General features: G+C 43.8%; 1 long non-coding RNA gene across 1 annotated transcript; it reads right to left on the bottom strand.

Annotated features, from left to right (window-relative positions):
- Positions 1–884: 884 nt before the first annotated feature.
- Positions 885–2,975, bottom strand: LOC144135276 (uncharacterized). The gene is made up of 2 exons (XR_013315430.1): positions 2,754–2,975; positions 885–1,043 (listed from the first exon to the last, which is right to left on the bottom strand). It is a non-coding gene; the product is annotated as an uncharacterized LOC144135276 (long non-coding RNA).
- Between the last annotated feature and the right edge of the window lie 6,991 nt (positions 2,976–9,966).

Here is a 9,966-nt window from a genome sequence, read left to right on the forward strand (position 1 = left end):
TTCCGCCTCCATTGAAACCCGCCCGCAGCGTTCGGATTCGAACCCGAGTACTCCGGCTCAGCAGCCGAGCGCCCTTACCACTGAGCCATCGGGGCGGGTAAATCAACCATGAAATTATAAAAGAAAAGACGGTTGGCAGTTAGGTGGCTGAAGGACACAAGTAAAATCGAGAGATATACCTTTCCTGAAGCACAAACACGAGCCTCAACAGTGCTGCCAACAGCGTAAAACGGTGGAAGTGCTTCAGTGCATTTAATCCATCACGTTTGCAACGAAACCACTGAGATGATTTTGGTGTAGCGGCAACTGTTCGGCACGCCCGTCCTCCATAGATTTAGTTTGCCACATCTTCTCTGAGGCGGACCAGGAGGTCATTGTTTTGCGCGACGCGCTCCTTCTGTAGTGATCTTAATTTCGCAAAATAAATTTTACGAAATCTATGTGCGTTAAAGCTTTCCCTTCAAGAATCCTATTGATAAGATTTAATTGCTGTGACCCGCGTTGTTCGTATTGTTCTGCAATCTTACGTGCTCACTGCAAAATTTGAGTATTTGAAACTTTTCCTTGGGCTAAGAAGGATTAGGTATCTCTAGGTGTTGAATTATACTCCTCTCCTTCCGCTCCCCCTCCCTCCACTTTACCCCTCTTTGCCGCACATGCTCCGAAAAAAACCCCACATCTTTGTGAGCTCAGCACTTTTTAGACGCTTCCAATTTTACCCATTGGCAGTAAAAGCATTTTGAACTGAGTGACTAGTTAGCCGCTCAGAATGCATCTGCTTTGATACGTGACACAATCGCTATTATGCAGAGCCTGAGGTGTCCGGCATAAGCTTCATATTTTTCATATGCATATTAAAAACGTCCACCAAACGAAGGGAAAACTTAATTGAAGGAACACAATTTATTATTTCGCCAGTGTTCCAACTCCGCCAGGTTCAGGTGATCACAATCATTTTTGTATTTTTTCAGCATAAGGAATAATATCCCTGCGTTCTCTTCTGTTCCTCCTATTCTTGTTCTTCCGTTTTTCGCCGCCCTTTCCTGGAAATAATATAAAGCACGCTTAGAACAAGCTTCATGTGGCCAACATTTTTCGTTCGCCAAAACACATTAAGTTCATTATTCACTTTTTCATCGCGGCCATTACATGAAGTACTTGAGTAGGTCTGTTCCCGCTAAAAACGCAATTGATTTTTTGTCTTCGAGGCATAAATTTTTATTTCTTGCATCACTGCACATTTATGACGCTCTATAGTATTTCAGAAGTGTTTTTCTGAGGGCTAGTTGTTCATATTTTCAAGGAGGAATGCTTTTAAGCACAACTCATTAAAGAGACAGGATAGGTGCTTCTGAAATACTTTGCTTCTACAGTGGGCTCTTTTCAATGCGACCCTTTGGACCTCTTTGCGGTCCCCTTCATGTGTTGTGCAAAAACGTATTCCGCCATGAGACGCTCTATAGTACGGACTTTGATTATTGGGCGTTGCGATAAAACAGTATAAATTGTCCACTACTAATTGAAACCAAGATATCGCGGGAAATGTAGTGCCGCAGTCCAGTGAGTATCAAAGCCATTTTCATGACCCAATGATGGGATTAGATATCTATACAATTTAAAACATACTGCTGCGCATACCCTCAGTAGACAAGAGGCACAAGCGACTCACATCCAAGAAAAAGAGGAACAGACTGTGTGCGATAAAACCAACAGTTGGAAAAGGAATACATTTGGAAGCTACTCCTTCGCTCGTGCAATGTTCTTGTCTTCATTGACGTAACCGTGAAATTAAAAGTTTCACAAAGCGGAAACAACTCAGATGTATAGTACGGCTGCCTAAAATGATAATTGGCTATCTACCAATTTCCATGAAAACTTGCCGCTATTAATAGAATAGGTAGAGGGCTTCCACCAGACAACAAAAAATGAAGGTATTAAAAAGACTATAGATGTGTTAGTACAAGATGAGAACTTCTAGCCGCCGCTCCTCAGGTATCGAATTTAACCAACTTGACCCTAATCAATGAGATAATATAAATAAGTGTGAGAAGAAAGGAAAAGTTTTAGTACTCTACAAACGAAGCCGCTGACTCTTTCAAGGAAACATCTAACCGCATGATAGAGGACCCGAAGAGATGTAGAGCTGTGTGCAGAGCGACGTTTAGGGGTCCGCCAACACAACCATGAAATAGTAAAACAAATCTTTTGTAAAGCGTCAACTTCTGAAGCTATCGCATCACCAACACATAATGTAACTAGGTGCACCTGTCAAATGTTTCTCTTGCGCTATGGAAAGATGAAATAAAATATTTGATATACGGGGTTTAACGTCCCAAAACGATTCAGGCCATGAGGGACACCGCAGTGAAGGGCTCCGGATAATTTCGACCACCTGTGGTTCTTTAACGTTGCACTGACATCGCACAGCACACAGGCATCTAGCATTTCGCCTCCATCGAAATTAGACTGCAGCGGCCGGGATATAACCCGCGTCTTTCGGGGGAATAGCCGAGCATTGAACACATACAGCCACCGCAGGAAATGGTACTTTTGGTATGGCATCAAGGGCACTCTAAGTGAGATATAGGTATATGAGCCGTTATACGGTGGTCAGCCAAGCTCAGAATCTGTTAGACAACATCTGCTTTTGATTAAGAAAGCAAAATATAAACATCTAATTCAATTGATCAACATCAAAAATAGAAACAAGTATTTTCTGTGAAAGATAATAAAAAGAGCGGGTGGATACCAACCAGAATCACCAGGAAGGTCAGATCTCTCTGAAGCGAATGGATGAGGTTCTAACCCTGTAAAAAGAAAAAAATACAAGAGGCAGATTCAAGTCATTCTGAGAACTCTTTTTCTACCTACGAAACTGGGCAACCATCCTGGGAGTCGGTCGCTCTCTCGAAATGTCCAGTGACTTGGCGGTATTTCGCTCTTTGTCCCAACTGAACAAAATCAGAGCCAGAGCTACGTACGCATGTTCACGTTTCTACGTTTGCAGGTTGGTTCCTCTGCTATTTTTGAACGCAGACTTCCTGCATATGTTCTCCGTCGCTGCTGTCACAGCTTGCTCATGCTATTCTGCCGGTTTTGTAGCGCTGTACAAAAATGCCTGATAATTCGGACGATGCTCCCCATCGTGTCAAGAGCCTATCAGTAATGAGAAGTATTTGTGTTGTGTACTGAGTGCTACTATGTGAGCGTCAGTGGTGGTTGCGCGCTCGGCGTGGGGCTTCCCGGCTGCGTCAGTGCGTGCTTTGTAAGCCCCCGCACTGAACACTCCTTTTTGTTTCAACGCGCTCTGTCTGCGAACTCGGCGTGTCATCGTTGCCAACGTTTCAATGCTGGCTCAAGTCCATGTCGGTGCCTTTCTGACGCTACACTAGAGATGCTCGTGAGGCTGGTTTATGGGGGTTTAACGTCCCAAAGCGACTCAGGCTGTGAGAGACGCCGTAGTGAAGGGATCCGGAAATTTCGACCACCTCGCGTTCTTTAACGTGCACTGACATCGTGCAGTACACGGGCCTCTACAATTTCGCCTCCATCGAAATTCGACCGCTGCGGCCGAGATCGAACCCGCGTCTTTCGGGCCAGCAGCCGAGCGCCATAACCACTCGGCCACCGCGGCGGCCCCGCTCGTGAGGCGTAGACTGGGTCAGGCGATATCGATAATATCGATGTACCAAGCCGCCTTTTTTGTGATGCCGATGACACTGCGGCGTTTGCTGGCGTAGTTTCATTTTCGTGCTCGATTTTAACGCGCACGCTATATTTAGGTGATTTTATCCAAAAAAAAGTGCGCCTTTTAATCTAATAAATGCGGTACTTACCACGTCGCGAACCGCCCCACAATCCGGGAAATGGAAGAGGGACTCTTCCTGCAATACCCAAGACAAAGGCAAATCTCTAGCGCTGAAACTATTGCGGGAAGTCCGAAACGCGGGCGCCTAAACGGCTGTATTGCCTACACTTTCTATCCTAACAAGTTTTTGTTTCTACTGTTGCAAATGCAATGGCTTCCATTGCCTCAAACAATGCATTCCCTTCGTCATAATGATGGAATGTGCAGTCATAGAGTAGCGCATTGTAATACAGTGTTCAATGACGATATACCAGGCAGTTCAATATTAAGAACTGTCAACGTGACCACGCACTCCCGATAACTTTTTCAAGCGCAGTAGATGACTGTTTAGCTGATTTATGTTCTGATAAAGAAGTGAATGCACTTGAAGAAATAATATGCAAAGAAGCTTTGAGAAACTGCTCGATCAATGGAGGCTCGTGCAGATTAACCAATTATAACTGGACATATGGTATGCGATTTACACTTCTCTAATTAAATACAATTTTTTGAAAATGTTCACGAAAAGCATTCAGAGTCCAGATATTTCACAACATCACTTCAGATTGATTCCTCAAAAATAATTTCTTCTCGCTCATCATTCTGGGTTAAAGACATTTGTGAAAAAAAAAATCGCAACAATACCTAGTCACAATTTATCTGACAATGATATAGTATTAGGAGAGGTTGATGCTTATACGCGAAGCTTTGTGTCATTATTGCATGCTTGCCTTGGTTGACTGCTACACGTTTGTTTGCACGCATCCACACATTTATTGGTGTCGTTTAGCTGGTTGTTCTACTTTATAAGTAAGATTCTGCAGGCTGTTAAAAGACATAGAATTAATTGTTTGCCCATTGTTGTCACAGAAACTGTTCATAAAGATCTTCACGCCGGGAAGCTGAACGGCTGTTGTTCCTTGGCCCAAAATGGGCGGAAAACTTGCGCGCACTAAACTCGCCAGGGATTGACGGGCATCACCGGTTGTTATTCACTAATCATTATTAATTCTCTCACTACTACTACTAATTCGGTAGGCACTTTACTTCTGGCGTCATTTAAGCTCTTTCCTGAACAAGTACATACGTAGTTATATTTTGCAATCGTACCACTCATTTTTATTGCAGGATGTAGAGACGTTTTGAAAAGTCCGGACGTATTAACATCATTAGATGCCGATACACAGATTGACTCAATGCAGATCTTCTACCCCCCCCCCCCCCCCCTTCGCACACACACAAACAAAATTTATTAACCTACATGTTTCTAATCCTCTCTGCTAAGTTCAACACTACAGGGGCAAAAACATTTTTTCCAAATATGTTTCCTATATTATTTCAGGCCATTCTTCAACAATTACTTGAGAACAGTGCCCCGCGTCACACCCACAAGAATGGTGAGCTTAAAAACCAGCGATGAAAAGAAGAGCCTTACTCACCAGGATGCAGTGAAGGAAAACCTCGGGGTGGATGCCAGGGCGGCAGCTTAGTGGACCCTGTGGAAACCAGAAAACAAACAGGTTCCATTCCCTCAAATTTATTAGGTCTCAGCGACTGCTGCTGCTACCAAAACCTGTGCACGTCGGCAGAGGCTTTGGAAACTCTTTGCGTGCGCTTTGGTCCGGAAGCGTCCGGTGGTTGTTTTCTTTAAAGAAGCCGTCAACTGACAAAAGGTTCTTTGAGGTTCTGTGCAAATGATATGATTCTGTTTTTTACTGACAGACTACAGTGCTTATACAACACAGAAATCGTACTTTATTGTTTATTTCCGAACTTATACCTTAAAATACTCAGAAGCGTTCCTCTGTGTTGCAGCTTCGATATTGTCGGGAAATATTTGGTATGTTTTACTGTTCACCACTCTTCCATCAAATGCGACATCATCATCATCAGCAGCAGCAGCAGCAGCCTGACTACACCCTCTGCAGAACAAAGGCCTTTCCTGTGTCCCTCCAATTAACCCTGTCCTTTTCAAGCTGCGCCCACCCTATGCCTGTAAACTTCCTAATCTCATCCGCCCACCTAAACTTCTGCCGCCCCTTGCTACGCTTGCCTTCTCTTGGAATCCACTCCTTACCCTTAAAAAGCGACATATATTTTGTCAAATGTTTACCTTTCTTTTCAATGGCTGCCAGGACCCTGCGGAGTCAAAGGAAACTAAAACGCGGACGAGGCTACCCGATATGCCCGTAATCACGGACTTAAGTCTGTATTCGTACATCGACCTCACGCAGCGTGTCAGTTAGGCAGGTTTGCGCTGGAGCTCACACTTTCTGCGTGGAACACTGTCCAATTTTACAACTGTCGCCTCAGGGCATTTGACCCTGCACTGCGCCCTTGCCTTCCTCATAATATACCCCGTCGCGAAGTAACATTTCTGTGCCGTCTATGGCTCGGTGTTGCATTTGCAAAGCAGTACACGTTCCGGATTGGGATGGCCGACAGCCCTGCTTGTGAAAGGTTTGGCTGCGAAGAGACAGTTGCACATCTCCTCTGTGAGTGCCCTGATTTTGTGACCGAAAGACATGCATTGTGTAGTAGTGCTCTGGACAGCCTCGATCCTCACACAGATAGAGAGGTTCCTGGGATAGTGGCCGCAAAAATCGACTGCACTTAAGGCCTACAGGCACTGTTTTCTTTCTTCCTCAGAGTGACTGGCTTGAGGGACCAATTGTGACTGTGCCCTCGCCTCTTCCCTCTTTCCTTTCTCAATCCCATCATCCTTCCCTAGTGCAGCGTAGCCAACCAGAACACCTTTGTGCCTTCCCTCTACCTGTTTACATCTCTCTCTGTCTCTCCTGGAAAAGCATTTAGCGCAATTTATTCTTTTCGCTCTCTTATTCCGTGCTTCCATGCAAGAAGACCCATCTTTCGCATCGCCAATGAGATGGATTCGATTACTGCTCCTCGAAAATTAACTTATTCCTTCTCTCCTGGCGTTCCATGCTGGTTTTTTCAGCTCTGTGCGGTTAATCGGCCTTGATACTGCAAGCGTGCGACCTCCATGATGTTCAGTTCTCTACCCAAATATCTTTTGTTACTGTTTCTACTACTGCTGCCGGGTGGCCTTTAAGTGTTGCCATTTCTTTGTCGAACACGTAACCGCTTTCCGACTAAACAATTAGCAACTATTCAGTACACTCACTATTTCAGAAAAGGGCAGGACAGGGACTCTCATTGTCAAACAATTTCTTTCTAGATTAATGGTCCATCCTATACCACAGGAGACTCAATGAACCATAAATAATTTCTCCTATCATTTCGCCTCCAACGCTTTAAATTCTCACTCCTCCGCCTCATCATCCTTTGTTAGAGTTCACTTTAATTAGATACGTGAGCCAAGCAAAAATCATCGAAACACTTGTTCCCGTTCTATAAAAATAACTGCCCGTAATAAGTGTCCTTCCATTACCTGCGCCTGTAATAGAAGTTGTGCATTTCTTATTTTTTATTTCTTTTGTATTCAGTCTGCTACATTCCGTTTTACGACCAAGTTGATGTTTATTTTTCATCGTACTTTTTTTTAATTACTTCAATCAAAGTACTCGGTAGCTGCGATCTACATAGGCGGCCGTCCACGAGCCTCGCGTTGCGTGCCGCGACCTTTTTGCGTATGGGAAAGAATACATTACCCACCCTACACTAATGCTTCACCATACTCTCTGGCGGCTACGATAAAATTACGAATTTTTGCCTCGCCTTTCACGGCATGCATTTGCTCTCGCACTCAATAAGCATTTTATGGAGCATCGGGACACAGAAAACAAACGCGTCTATTCAATGCAAAATTACTGTTAAAAATTTACGACATGTCTAATTGGAGGATTGCGCGCGCTGACACCAAGTGTTCATTCAGTTGGTGCAATCAACTTCTGGCCCTCAAAATTCGCTTGTTGATCCGTTTAAATTCGGGTGCATTTTGTCGCACTAGGACAAACAAAATATTTGTCTTCGGCAACATGCGGCCCTAATCTAAGCGTGACCGCGATGAAGCGCATTGCAGTCCCAACGACTCCAAATAATTACAACCGAGAGGGCGGCGAAAATGTGCACAATATCGGCCGATTCCGATATAAAACGCGTCTTTTCCATGCACTTGTTGTCGACGGGACCCATTCACCGCTTATAGATATCAGAAGTTTCAAATAGCCACAACGTAGTGTACAATGTGCGGAACTGTGAGCTATGTCACTTCACCAGAGCTGTCGGGCTTTAACATAACGACGTCGACCTTCTGTGTCATGCAGGGAGCCAACCGTATTATTTGATTGATAAACCAGTTGCTCTTTGATCAGAGGGCATTATAAATTCTTTATTAAAGCCGTTGTTGCGGCCCAGCGGTTATAGTGCTCTGCTGCTGACACGAAAGACCCGGTTTCGATCCCGGCCACGGCGGTCCCATTTCTATGGTGAAATGCTAGAGGGCCGTGTGCTGTGCGATGTCAGTGCGCGTTAAATAATTGCACGTGGTCAAAATTATATGGAGCCCACCACTATGGTTTCCCACAGAGCCTGAGTCGCGTTGGGACGTTGAACCACAATAACCTTAAGCGAAACTTGTAAATTCTTTATTCTGTAAGGGATTTCTCAGCGCGAGCTGATATGTCCGAAACAGCTTGTTATCTATTCTACAACACAAGCTAACGTAAAGTCATGACGGCTTCCTTATGCTTATAAAAGGCGGTATTAGTACCTCCAGTAGGGATCCAGTGGGCATGATTACACTAAGAACATTCTGTCCCACTTTTTCTTGCTGTCCACCTTACCAACAAGATTAAGGACTAAAGAAAGGGCATACGCCGCAGTTAAATATCACAATAAAAATTTCGGATTTTTGATTCAAGTCTGAAGAGATCCCTTGATGGCATGGCTTCCTTTCACTCTGAGGATAATGACTCCTATCCCCTTCTTTTTCTTGTTAGTTGAAAGGATATTTATAGCAATTCATCATTTTTTTCTCCGTAAATTGTAGTTATATTTTTTAAGAACACCATTTCACTGAAGCATTCTTGTTACTCGCTGTGGGGGACCAAAGTTCGAATTCGGAAGCAGGAACGAGTAATAAATAAACAGAACATAAAAACTAAAAACAAAATATGGGTATATAGAGATTGAGCTTCAAACAAATCAGTTTAATTTCTTTTCTAAATGGCTTTTTTTTTTGGATGAGACCTAGGACAGTCTTATATATTTTGGATCATAAATTTTAATAAACAAACTAGTGTCTTCTTAAAAATTTCCCAGGCTAGAGGGTCTGGTTTTGAATTATTTTGAACCATTTATTGGAGCATTGCCGGCACCTACGATTCTAAAAATCACTAGAGAGGGCATAAGTGTCGTCGTTATCAGTGGGACTCTTTTGAAATTATTTTCACCGCAAGTGCCAGACTGCAAAGTTCAAATATTGGCACTGCTTCTGGGCAACGTTTCTTCTACCCTGTTCATATATCGCACTAACCTTCTTGGACATAAAAATGGCCCATGTAGTGCAATTTTCGGGCCCACAGTCTTTGCGCCGAAAACGCCTCACCGGGCAAGATAATGTGTCGTCTTTCAGGAGGTATATACAAGGCGAGCTAACTGTGGCGCTTTTCGGAGCACTTCCTGTTTTCTGACATCACTTTCTGTTAGAATTTGCTTTGTGGGGACATCTTTCTCGTTAAAGTTGCGTCGCGTGACCTTGCAAAATGATGAACCTCTCATTGATGACAACGGCACATTTTCTCATGAATGGGCTAATTTGCTTATTGCCGGGACAATCATTAGGTCTGCTGTGGACAACTTTAATCAGTCTCGTCCAGTAAAGCCGATTAGTAGACCTTTTTTAAGCCGAAGCGAATGATTTTGATGTGTTAAATGTACATTTTTAGTGTATTTTACGTCTCCTGGCTGTTTCAAGGCATGCGTTGGATGCCCTTCAAAGTCGTATTCAATGTGTGCCTCTGCCTTTAGGGTTTATGGGAGTCATTAAACGAAATGCATCCCCTTCTGAAAGGATGAAGTCTTATGAGAAGACGGCAGATTTTTTTAGTATGAATACGTCATTCCCAGTCAGGCTTTAAAGGTGCAGAAAGAGGGTGGGTGCTCTTTCCGCCCATGGAGCTGTAAGTTTGAGCAAT

This window comes from Amblyomma americanum, chromosome 5 (genome assembly GCF_052857255.1).
Source record: "Amblyomma americanum isolate KBUSLIRL-KWMA chromosome 5, ASM5285725v1, whole genome shotgun sequence".
Classification (NCBI taxonomy): domain Eukaryota; kingdom Metazoa; phylum Arthropoda; class Arachnida; order Ixodida; family Ixodidae; genus Amblyomma; species Amblyomma americanum.